The sequence below is a fragment of the Eptesicus fuscus genome, chromosome 6 (genome assembly GCF_027574615.1).
Source record: "Eptesicus fuscus isolate TK198812 chromosome 6, DD_ASM_mEF_20220401, whole genome shotgun sequence".
Classification (NCBI taxonomy): domain Eukaryota; kingdom Metazoa; phylum Chordata; class Mammalia; order Chiroptera; family Vespertilionidae; genus Eptesicus; species Eptesicus fuscus.
Window position 1 is genome coordinate 70,327,857 of NC_072478.1, and position 12,261 is coordinate 70,340,117.

General features: G+C 41.2%; 1 protein-coding gene across 3 annotated transcripts in view; it reads right to left on the reverse strand.

The window, feature by feature from the left end:
- NSD1 (nuclear receptor binding SET domain protein 1) overlaps nt 1–12,261 on the reverse strand; it is a 146,792-nt gene that overhangs the window by 97,192 nt on the left and 37,339 nt on the right. The gene's annotated exons all lie outside the window — the stretch shown is intronic.

Sequence of the window (12,261 nt, forward strand, 5' to 3'; positions counted from 1 at the left end):
ACAGGCTAGATTCCAGCAATGTCAATACAACTGACTTGGTTATTTCCCAGGACATGCAGGAGAGGCTGCATCCAGAACAGTGCACTGCTCAGCTCCAAAGGACAACATTCATGCGGAATACCATGTGCATCAAGCTCCTTTGGACTTGTCCAATGCAGAGACCATGAGTTAATCTTTTCTCAAAAAATAGTATCTAATTGCCTCCATTTCGGATCTAAATCCATATCCATGCCTTTAACACCTAATAAACAGTACAGATCTCCTGCCTTCCTTCCCTTAGACTTTATCTTCCCTCCTTAATGCTGAAAACACTATCCACCTGGCACAGATTGAGTATTCAAAAAGAGTAAGCTGAGTGAACTAATATAATTCAAATAAAAATAACAATGTCTGAGGCTTAAGGATATCAAACAACTGGGCTCAATTTAATGATTTATAAGTTACCATTTGCGTTTTAAGACTCTATTCACACAGAACTAAGTTAAACCTAACAGAAAGCCTTTACTAAAAATACTGTGATTATTTCCTTCATGTATATAGTTACTAGAAAAAGAGACAAACTACATCTTTTTTTTTTAATTAAAAAAAATTTTTTTTTTAATTTCTTTATTGATTAAGGTGTCACATATTTGTCCTCATCCCCCCATTCCCATCCCACACCCCTCCCCACGGATGCCCCCACCCCCCTGTTGTCCTTAACCATTGGTTAGGCTCGTATGCATGCACACAAGTCCTTTGGTTGATCTCTCCCCCCTACCCCCACCCTCCCCTATCCTCCCTCTGAGGCCCGACAGTCCGATCGATGCCTCCTTGTTTCTGGGTCTGTTCTTGTTCATCAGTCTATGTTGTTCATCATTTCCCCTAGATGAGTGAGATCATGTATTACTAGAAATATACTTATAAGAACCGAATGTGAGACGAGCAATAATAGTTATGCTGACAGGCAAATGAATCAGTCTGTAGTGAGTTTCTTTCTGGACCAACAGTTATTTTGAGACCCAATTTCAATGTCCACCAGTTCCTTATGTGTACATGTCGGCACTGACTTTTCAGTTCTGGATGGTGGACAAATGGTGGTAATGCAGGTCCGACTCCCTCTGGTTTGGTCTCGCCCGGACCCAGGGGCGCGGCCTCACCCGGACTCAGGGGCGTGTGGCCTCACCCGGACCCGGGACCCAGCATCACCCGGGCCCCGGGGTGCGTGGCCTCACCCGGACCCAGGGGCGCATGGCCTCACCCAGTCCCAGGGGCGCGCAGCCTCACCAGGTCCCAGGGGCGCGTGGCCTCACCCAGTCCCAGGGGCGCGCGGCCTCCCCCGGACCCAAGGGCTCTACATCTTATTATATAAATTTTTAAAAGCCCAAGGGGCCATTTTTGCCTGTTCCATTTGCAAGTTATCAGAAAAAAAAAACATGACTTCAAGGCTACATGGCTTTGGAACTTTAAAACCAAGATACCAAGACAGGTGGAAAAACAAATATTTACTTGCCTCTACTGAAAACTACAATTTGAGTGGGTTTCCCACAAATTTTTGACATAATTTTATGTGATCAATTAATTTGTCAATTATTGCCAAATATGAAATTTGCTTGTTTATTCAAGTCCTAAATTCTAATCAAATCTCGGTTCTCAAACATCTTAAAACAACTCAGTTCTCGACCTAGTTGTTCACAGAAAAAAATGTTGCTGATACCCCAGCATGACAAAAGTTTCTCAGGCAACAAACAAAGGAGAGAATGCTTTTGTTGCTGGCGGATATCCTCAATTAGTATAATTTTAAAAGATAAAGAGGCCATCAAGAGTGCTAATGTGCTAAGGGTGTGAAAGTGCTCACATAACAAGAATCACAGGCAATTGAATAGGTAGAAAAACTGTTGTTGATTATAAACAAAAAGCAGTTAGCTGGTGATAGCATTTCTAAGGCAGTGATATGTGACAAATTCATTTAAGGATAGTAGGGGGTGGTTTAATACATTTAAGAGAAGTGTTTATTTGTAAACAGTATATTATAAACAGTTTTTATATGTACTGTATATAAAAACATTAAAACGGACTAACTTGGGGGTTTGGAATGGATTAATTCAATTTACATTATTTCTAATGGGGAAAAATGATTCGGTTTTCGAACAAATCGCTTCTTGAACAGCCTTCCGGAATGAATGAAGTTTGAGAAAAGAGGTTCCACTGTACTTTAAATAAACTAACATTTACTTGGTTTTTGCTATGTGCCAAGCACAGCTTCCCCTTTAATCCTCTTAAGATAGATACTATGTTTTTACTCCTATTTTACTATATACCTTTAGTCAAGTAGTAGTGAGTGATTTAATAAGTGGCAGAGCCAGGATTCAAAGCTGGGCCGTCCAGCTCTGGATCCCAAACTCTTAACCACTACCTTATTATCCAATAACAATAAAACTCCATTATTATTACATGCTTTATGACAAATGCAGCCATAATCAATCTATGACATGATGTTGGTTCTGTCTTCCCCTACTACTACCAAGTAATTATACTATCAGGAAGTATAACTATAAAACACATGCCTTCCATAGGTAGTGGAGAAAGAACATGAGTGTTATCAGGTAAAGTAAGAAGCCAGAATCACACTACCAGACAAAGTAGTAATGAGTTTTGTCTTCTGACTTCATCACTAATTATGTCACTTTAAACAAGCCAATTAATTCTGCCTCAGTCTCCTAATCCATAAAATCAGGAAAGACACACCTACTCTACCACAAACCATCAAAATGAAATAACTATTAATTCCACTCCTAATATTTTCACCCAAAGGAAATAATCCAAACAAGTAAAAGACTGTAGGACGATATTTCAGGCAATTATTTACAACAACAAAAAGTTAACATCCAGCCCAGGCCGGTGTGGCTCAGTTGGTTGGAGCATTATCCCATACACCGAAAGGTGGCAGGTTTGATTCACCGTGAGGTACATGCCCAGGCTTTGGGTTCCAACCCCTCCCCCCACAAAATCCAACTGACCTTAATACATAAAAAGTTAAAGATAGGCAAGAATTCCGAATCAAAGAGACGCCTCTGAACATGAAAACAGAGAGAATAAGAACACGGGGGTTAAAAAAGAAATATAACTCTTAAAATTTCACCTTGGGAAGAAAGACTCCCAAATAACTCTTGCTAAACTCACAAAGCTCAACAAGAGACGCAAGGATGAATTTCTGATCCCAAAACATTTGGGGAATAACAGGAAGACTAGAGAGAAAAATCAGACTTGCAGAAATTGGCTAAGAATTCACCAGAACTAATCCACTGGTTCAGCAAATCCTGAGAATAAACAAACAGAAATCTATACCTAGACATATCAAAATATTACAAACAAAACCAAACAGCCCCTCTTCTCCCCACAAAAAGAAAAGAAAATCATTCAACACAACCAGAGGAAAAAAGATACATTACTCTTAAAGGCAGGAGATTGCTAATTCCCAAATACTGACCTCACCAGCAACAATGGGAGTCAGAAAGACAGCATGGAATGATATTATCAATATGTCTTAAGAAAACACCTGCTAATCTAGAAATCTTTGCCCAGCAAAAACATCTTTCAAGAAGAAACACTAAGGCCTGGCCTGTGTGTCTCAGCTGGTTGGGCATCATCGCCTACACCAAAGGTTGCCACTTTCATTCCCTGATCAGGGCACAGCCCCAGTCAATTGATGTTTCACTCTCACATTGATGTTTCTTTCTTTCTCTCTCTCTCTCTCTCTCTCTCTCTCTCTCTCTCTCTCTCTCTCTCTCTCTCCTTCCTCCCTCCCTTTCTAAAAATCAATTTTAAATATATATATTAAAAAGGAGAACTAAATACAATTTCAGTCAAACCAAAACTGGAAGAGCAGATCCTCTTCCAGTTCTAAAATTCTAAAATACTCCAGACAAAAGGAAATAATCTCAGGTCTGAGACATGAAAAAAAAAGTGGGGGTAAATGTATAAAATGAACAGTGACTGTTTAAAACAACAATGTCTAATTAAGTTTAAAGAAAAACAAAAATGAAAATTTACAACAATACTCCATTTTGAAAAGGGGTAATGAGATTCAAGTGTTCTTAAAGTTTACATATTATTAGAGAGAAATAAAGTGTTTTAAACTCTATGTATTGTCAGGGAAGAAGGTAATGGGAATTTTAAATACTGAAAAGTTAGGGAGGCCTCTTGTAATTTTGGGGGTAACCTCTAAATAATAAAAAACAAATATATAACTTCCAAACTTGTATGGGGGGTGGGGGGATATAAAAGGAACAATGAAAAAACTTTATGTCCAAGAGAAGACTGGGAAGCACTGGGTGCTGTGGCTCCATTGGCTGGGCATCGTCCCATGCACCAAAAGTTGCTGGTTCAATCCCTGGTCAGGACACATGCCCGGTTTCGGGCTTGATCCCCAGAGGGAGATATGCTGGAGGCCGTGGATAGATGTTCCACTCTCACACCGATGTTTCTCTTTTTCTCCTCCTCTCCCTTCCTCTCTCTCTAAAAATCAGTAAAAAATAAAAAAAAGAAGGCAGGGAAGAGGAATAAAGAAAAATAAACAAGACAAGTAGACAAATAGCACATAGTAGCAACTACTGTTGCTAAAGGGGACGAAATAATAGTTCATTTAACCAGAAAGATACTTTTTAAAGTGTTATGCCTCTAATAACATAGCCTCAAAATACTGAAAGCAAAAATTGTCAGAACTATAAGAAAAAATAAATTATAATCATAGTGGAAATAAACCTCTTAGTAATTAACAAAATAAGCAAAAAAAAAAAAAAAATCACTAAGGGTTTAAAATTTTCAGCATCACGCCCCAGGTGGTTTGGCTCAGTGGATAGAGCGTTGGCCTGAGGACTGAAGGGTCCCAGTTTTGATTCCAGTCAAGGGCACGTGCCCAAGTTGCAGGCTCGATTCCCAGTAGGGGGCATGCAGGAGGCAGCCAATCAATGATTCTCTCTCATCATTGATTTCTCTCTCTCTCTCTCTCTCTCTCTCTCTCTCTCTCTCTCCCCCTTTCCCTTCCTCTCTGAAATCAATACAAACATATTAAAGAAATAAATAAAATAAAATTTTCAGCATCAAGAATAACAAACTTGCCCTAATGAATACATATAAATTCCTACACTCCCATTGTGGAATATACATTTTTTCCAAGCATAGGATATATTTATAAATATTTACCATGTACTGGGCCATAAAGGACTTATTACTCTCAACCAATTTGAAAGGACTGGAATCATTTGGAACATATTAACTGTCCATATGTAATTAAGTTAGTAGTTAATTACAAAAAACATGACTAGAATATGTCTATGTTAGGAAATGAACAAGTATATTGTTAAATAATCTTTAGATCCAAGAATAAATCATAATAAACATTAGAAAATATTTTTAACTGAATGATAAAATGTCACATCAAAGATCATGAGGAAGGAACATATACTCTAGCCTTTTTCAAAGAGCAGCAAGAAAGTCTATGTGGCTAAAACAGAGCAAGCAAATGAGAGAACAGGAAGAAATGAAGTCAGATAAATAATCCAGGGAGAGGAAGACATATGCCTTATTTATGCCCTTTTACTACGAGTAAGACAGACATCTTTGAAGGATTGATGTTTTAAAAGGACCATTCCGAGTACCATCCTGAAAACAGCCTTATAGAGTTGAGATGGAAGCACAGAGACCTACTTAGAAGGTTACTGCAATAATTCAGGTGAGATATAACAGTTACATGAACCAATCTACGATTGGCAGTGGGGGCAAGAAATAGAAAGAACCAATGAAGTGTACTAATGGAGTGGATACAGGTGCTACAGAAAAGAGAGAACTCAAAGATCACTCTTAGGGTCTATGCCTTAAATATGAGAAAGATGGAGTTGCCATTTATTAAAAATGAAGTGGTACCCCATTATCTGCGGTTTCCCTTCCACAGTTTCAGTTGCCCTCTGTTAACCGAGGTCTGAAATATTAAATGGAAAATTCCAGAAATAAATAATTCATAAGTTTTAAAATGCATACTATTCTGAGTAATATGATGAAATCTCAAGCAGTCCCCACCCAGTCCCAATTCACCCAGGACATGAATCATCCCTTTGTCCATCATATCCACGCTGTATATGCTACCTGTCCAATAGTCACTTAGTAGCCCTCTTGGTTACCAGATCAAGGGTCAAGATATTGCAGTGCTTTTGTTCAAGTAACCCTTACTTTATTTAGTAATGGCCCCAAAACATAAGAGTAGTGATGCTTATAATTCAACTATGCCAAAGAGAAGCCAGAAAGTGCTTGTTACATATCAACAGAAGGTAGTAACCTAACACTGTCACAATGTCTAAGTCATTCATCAAGCTTTGTCTCTATATGTGTTCATTTTATCATCACATATCATCACAAGAAGGGTGGGTGCAGTACAATAAGATATTTTGAGAGACCCCATTCACGTAACTTTTATTACAGTATCTATATATATAAAAGCCTAAGCAACCAAACAACCGGATGCTATGATGTGCACTGACCACCGGGGGCAGACACTCAACACAGGAGCTGCCCCCCACCTGCCAACTTCCTGCGGTCCCTCCCCGGGCCAGCAGCCCACCCTCCCCCCGATAGGCCCCAATGGGGGGGGATGACTGGCCAACCTCCGGTAGTCTCTCCCCTGGCCAGCTGACCCCATTCATGTACGAATTCGTGCACCAGGCCTCTAGTATTGTCATAATTGTTCTATTTTACTAGTTATTGTTTTTGTGGAGTTTTTAAAATATTTTTATTGATTTTTAGAGAGGAAAGGAGAGGGAGAAACATCGACGTGAGAGCATAACATCAATTGGCTGCCTCCTGCACACTCCATACTGGGGATCGAGCCACAAGAAAGGATATCCAACAAACAGCCACACCGGCTAGGACTTTACTAGCTATTGTTGATAATCTCTTACTGTGCCTAATTTATAAGTTAACTTTATCATAGGTATATATAGGAAAAAGCATTATATATCCATATATATATATATATATATACACACACACACACACACATATATATATATATATATATGTACTATCCATTATCTGTGGTTTCAGGCATCCACAAGGTGTCTTGGAACATATCCTTCATAGATAAGAGAAGACTATACTGTAAAGGTTTTGGGAAGAAACATCTGGAATTTATTATTGGACAAGTTAAGGATGAAACTCCAATTTCACAACCAAGTGAAAATGCCAAGAAAGCCACTGTATATATACCAGGTATATGATTCTAGAATTCTGAGAAGAAATATATTTATAGAGATATAAATTTGGGGGTAATGAGGGTCCAGATAAAAGATAATCAAGAAAGTGAGTATAGCGTGGCTGGTGTGGCTCGGTAGTTGAGTGTCAACCTATGAACCAGCTGGTCACAGTTCGATTCCCCAGCAGGGCACATGTCCAGGCTGCAGCTCGACTGACCCCCAGTGTGGGGCATGGAGGCAGCCATTGATGATTCTCTCTCATCAATGATGTTTCTATCCCTCTGTCTCTCTCTGTTCCTCTCTCTGAAATCAGTAAGAAAAAATGTATTTTTTTTTAATTACCATGGGAAGCAAAAAAAATATTAAGAATAAAAAATACACCCAGTCAGCATGATTCAGTGGTTGACAGTCAACCTGTGAACCAGGAGGTCAAGGATCAATTTCCGGGTTTCAGGCTTGATCCCAGGTGGGAGGCAGCTGATCAATAATTCTCTCTCATCATTGATGTTTCTATCTCTCTCTCCCTCTTCCTTCCTCTCTGAAATCAATAAAGATATATATTTTTAAAAAGAATAAAAAAGACAAAACCTTTACAGATGCTATTACCACTATAAAAAAATTAAATGTGCATAATAAAAAACTACGCAAATTTTAAATGTTATGTATAATAGACTCTGGTAGGGGTTTTTATTCCCCCTTTTTATACATTTTTTAAATAATGTAATTGTTTTTTGCAATTTGGGTTTAAAAGATATCAGTATAACTTGCCAAACAGGGTTTTTAATTTCTCTCATTGCTCCTCTAGTTATCTGAGGATATATTGTTTTAATAATACTAAAAAACTTTAGGTCACTTAATAGAGACTTATTGTCTTATCTCTGTCTCCATAGGTGTCACACAGTAGTGGATGCTCAGATGTTTGCTGAGTTAACTTTAGTTTAACTAATTCATGTCAAATCACTTACTGACATATTTACTAAATTTGGAAACTACTAAACAGTAATTATTTCTACACCGTAAAAGTTATGGAAGACTTTTTCTCTTTTCTTACAGTAAACACTTTCCAAAAAAATATTTCTTCATATTTAAGCATTTTATAAATATTCTGAGTGTCTTAAAACTGAACACAGGCATGGAACAAACAAGTTCTCTGGGATCTCACAGTCTCTTTGGAAGAGAGAAATTACCACAGAAAAATACTATAGCTGATAAGGTGAGGGATGGGGTGTAGGGGTCTGGGGGAAGGAACTAGCTTTATTAGTAGTAACAAATTTCTCAAAACAAACTTCAAGAGATAAAGACAGTCAAGGTGAGATTGGCTGGGTACTTCTTGTGAAATAAGGATCAGACCTAGATCCTTCTTGTTTTCTATCTCATATTTCACTATTCCCCTTTTAGATCATACTCTTTATTCTTCCTTCTCCTCTTCCTGGAATTCCTCACTTTCTCCTAGGTCCCTTCAGGCAGCCTTCCTTCCATCACCTCTTCTCCCCCCAACCCCCCACCCAAATATATTTTTATTGATTTCAGGGAGGAAGGGAGAGGGAGAGATAGAAACATCAATGATGAGAATCATTGATTGGCTACCTCCCATAGGCCCCCTAGGGCAGTGGTCGGCAAACTCATTAGTCAACAGAGCCAAATATCAACAGTACAACGATTGAAATTTCTTTTGAGAGCCAAATTTTTTAAACTTAAACTTCTTCTAACGCCACTTCTTCAAAACAGACTCGCCCAGGCCGTGGTATTTTGTGGAAGAGCCACACTCAAGGGGCCAAAGAGCCGCATGTGGCTCTCGAGCCGCAGTTTGCCGACCACGGCCCTAGGGGATCGAGCCCACAATCTGGGCATGTGCCCTTAACCAGAATCAAACCTGGGACTCTTCAGTCCGCAGGCTGACGCTCCATCCACTGAGCAAAACAGGCTAGGGCCCATCACCTCTTATCCCTGGGCTGAGCCCAGTGCCTCTCCACTATATCCTATGTCTCTTAGCTCATCATTATATTGTTTCCAGTTTATGTTTATCTATTCCACCAATCTCTAAAGTTAATGAGGACAAGGTGTCATTTACATTTATATCCCCATATCTGGGACAAAAATACATGTTCAACAAAATAAAAGCATTTTAACTGAACCAAAATAGGCTGCAATGGGTCATTTCCTAAGCAGCAAAATTAGGTGCCTTATTCTATCAACTTCAGCACCTGTCAAAAATTGAGTCCTTTGGCCCTAGCTGGTTTGGCTCAGTGATAGAGCATCGGCCTGCAGACTGACGAGTCGCAGGTTCGATTACTTACGGTCAAGGGCACATGCCTGGGGTGCGGGCTCGATCTCCCATGGGGGTGTAAAGGAGGCAGCCGATCAATGATTCTCTCTCATAATTGATGTTTCTATCCCTCTCCCTTCCTCTCTGAAACCAATAAATAAAAAATAAATTTTTAAAAATTGAGTCCTTTGAACACATTATACTACTCACTTTCAAGATAAGTCAGACAGGTATGGCTCAGTTGGTTGGAACGTCATTCCATATACCAAATGGTGGCGGGTTCGATTCCTCATAAGGGCACATACCCAGGTTGCAGGTTCCATACCCAGTTGGAGTGTGTGCGGGAGGCAGCTGGTAGATATTTCTCACATCAATGTTTCTCTCTCTCACTTCCTTTCTCTTTCTCTCTCAAATCAATCTATACTAATAAGAGTAATATGCTAATTAGAACGAGAGACCTTCCCGGATGTCCTTCCGGACAAAGCCAGGGGCTTGGCCAACCTGCAAACTGCCCCCAGGCCCTTGCCCAGGCCTCCCCACCCCCCGGCCCAGGTTACGCCCTCCCCAGCAGGAACCCCCACCCCAATGGGGGCATGGATGGTCTGCAAAAGGCTCTCAGCCCCTCACCTGGGCTGGCCACGCCCCCCAGCGGGGACCCTCACCCTGATGGGGGCGTGGCCAGCCTGCAAATGGCCATCAGCCCCTTGCCCAGGCCGCCTGCTCCCTAGCAGGGACCCTCACCCCGATGGGGACGTGGCAAGCCTGCAAATTGCCCTTAGCCCCTCGCCCAAGCCAGCCACGCCTCCCAGCGGGGACCTCCCACCCCAATGCGGGTGTGGCAAGCCTGAAAACAGCCCTCAGCTCCTGACTCAGGCTGACACCACCCACAGTAGAGACCCTCCTCCCCAATGAGGGCATGGCCAGCCTGCAAACCCCCGCCGGCCCCTCACCCAGGCCACCCTGCCCCCCAGCGGGGACCCCCCCACCCCGATCGGGGTGTGGCCAGCCTGCAAACCGCCCCAGGCCCTTTGCCCAGGCTGGCCACGCCCCCAAGGGGACCCTGACCCTGATCCGGGACCCCCTTCAGGGCAGACCAGCCGGCCCCCACCTGTGCACCAGGCCTCTATCTATACTAAATTAAGAATAATATGCTAATTAGACCGGATGTCCTTCGGGACAAAGCCATGGTGGCAGGGCCAAGGCAGAGGCAGTTAGGGCAATCAGACCAATCAGGCCGGCAAGGGAGAGCAGTTAGGGCAGTGATGGCGAACCTATGACACGCGTGTCAGCACTGACACGCATAGCCATTTCTGATGACACGCGGCCACTGAGGCAGCCGCATGCCGAGGATAAAACATTTGCGAAATAATGTTTTTTCCTCAAAGTGACACACTACCCGAGTTATGCTCAGTTTTTTTGGCGAAGTTTGACACACCAAGCTCAAAAGGTTGCCCATCACTGAGTTAGGGCAATCAGACTGGCAGGGGAGAGCAGATAGGGGGATCAGTCCGGCAGGGGAGAGAAGTTAGGGCAATCAGGCCGGCAGGCAGGCGAGCGGTTAGGAGCCAGTGGTCCTGGATTGCGAGAGGGATGTCCGACTGCCAGTTTAGGCCCGATCCCGCAGGAATTGATTCTCCTCTAAACTGGCAGTCGGACATCCCCCAAGGGGTCCCGGATTAGAGAGGGTGCAGACCGGGCTGAGGGACACGCCCCCCTCCCGTGCACGAATTTCATGCACCGGGCCTCTAGTAAAAAAAAATTTAAAAAGAAAGATAAATGAGAAAGAGAAAGATAAATACTTATATGTGAGATCTTAAAAAAAAAAGCTAAATCTGTAAAAAGCAGAGTTAACAGGGGATGAGACAAGGTGAGGATAATAGTGAAGTAAGCACTGTAGCTGTTAACTTATATAAGCACTGTAAATATTAGCTTATATTATTTTAAAACTTTGAAATTAGAAGCCTTGTTCTTCCTCCTCTATTCAGGCCTGATTCTACCCTAAGTAGCAACACACAAGGGTTCTATTTATTTTTACCTTAATTATTAGTATGAAACCATTTTGAAAGAGAGTATAGCATAATGGTTAAAAGCATGGGTTCTCAGGAATCATACTTCATTAAGTTGTTATAAAGTGCCTGTGACATACATAGTAACAACTGAAAAGACACTTGCTATATTACTCACTGTATTTCTTTGCATAGATACATTATTGCAATTCCTTTAACCTTTACTAATACTATGTTTACAGAAAAAATTTTCAAATTCCAAATATGAACTAAAAATATTTAAATATAAATACAACTTAGCATTAAAAACTTTTAATGTCAATCAAATGAAGTACATATCATTCACAAACAGTGTTTAAAGCCCTCTATAAACTGGCCCCAATCTGCCCACACCAGTTTATTTTTTATCTATACTTAAAATCTAACCAGAGTGTAATCTGCATTAATATTTCCTCATACTGCCTCAGTATGCCCTACTTCGTTATACTGTTTAAATATGTCCTGCCTGGCCGGTGTGACTCAGTAGTTGAGCGTCGACCTATGAATCATAAGAAGGTCACATTTCGATTCCCGATCAGGCACATGCCCGGGTTGTGGGCTCGATCCCCAGTGAGGGCGGGCAAGAGGCAGCTGATCAATGATTCTCTCATATCATTGATGTTTCTATCTCTCTCTGCCTCTTTCCTCCTCTCTGAAATCAATAAAAAAAATTTTTTTAAATAAATAAATAAATAAATATGTCCCATGCTTGCCTGACCAGTGTGCC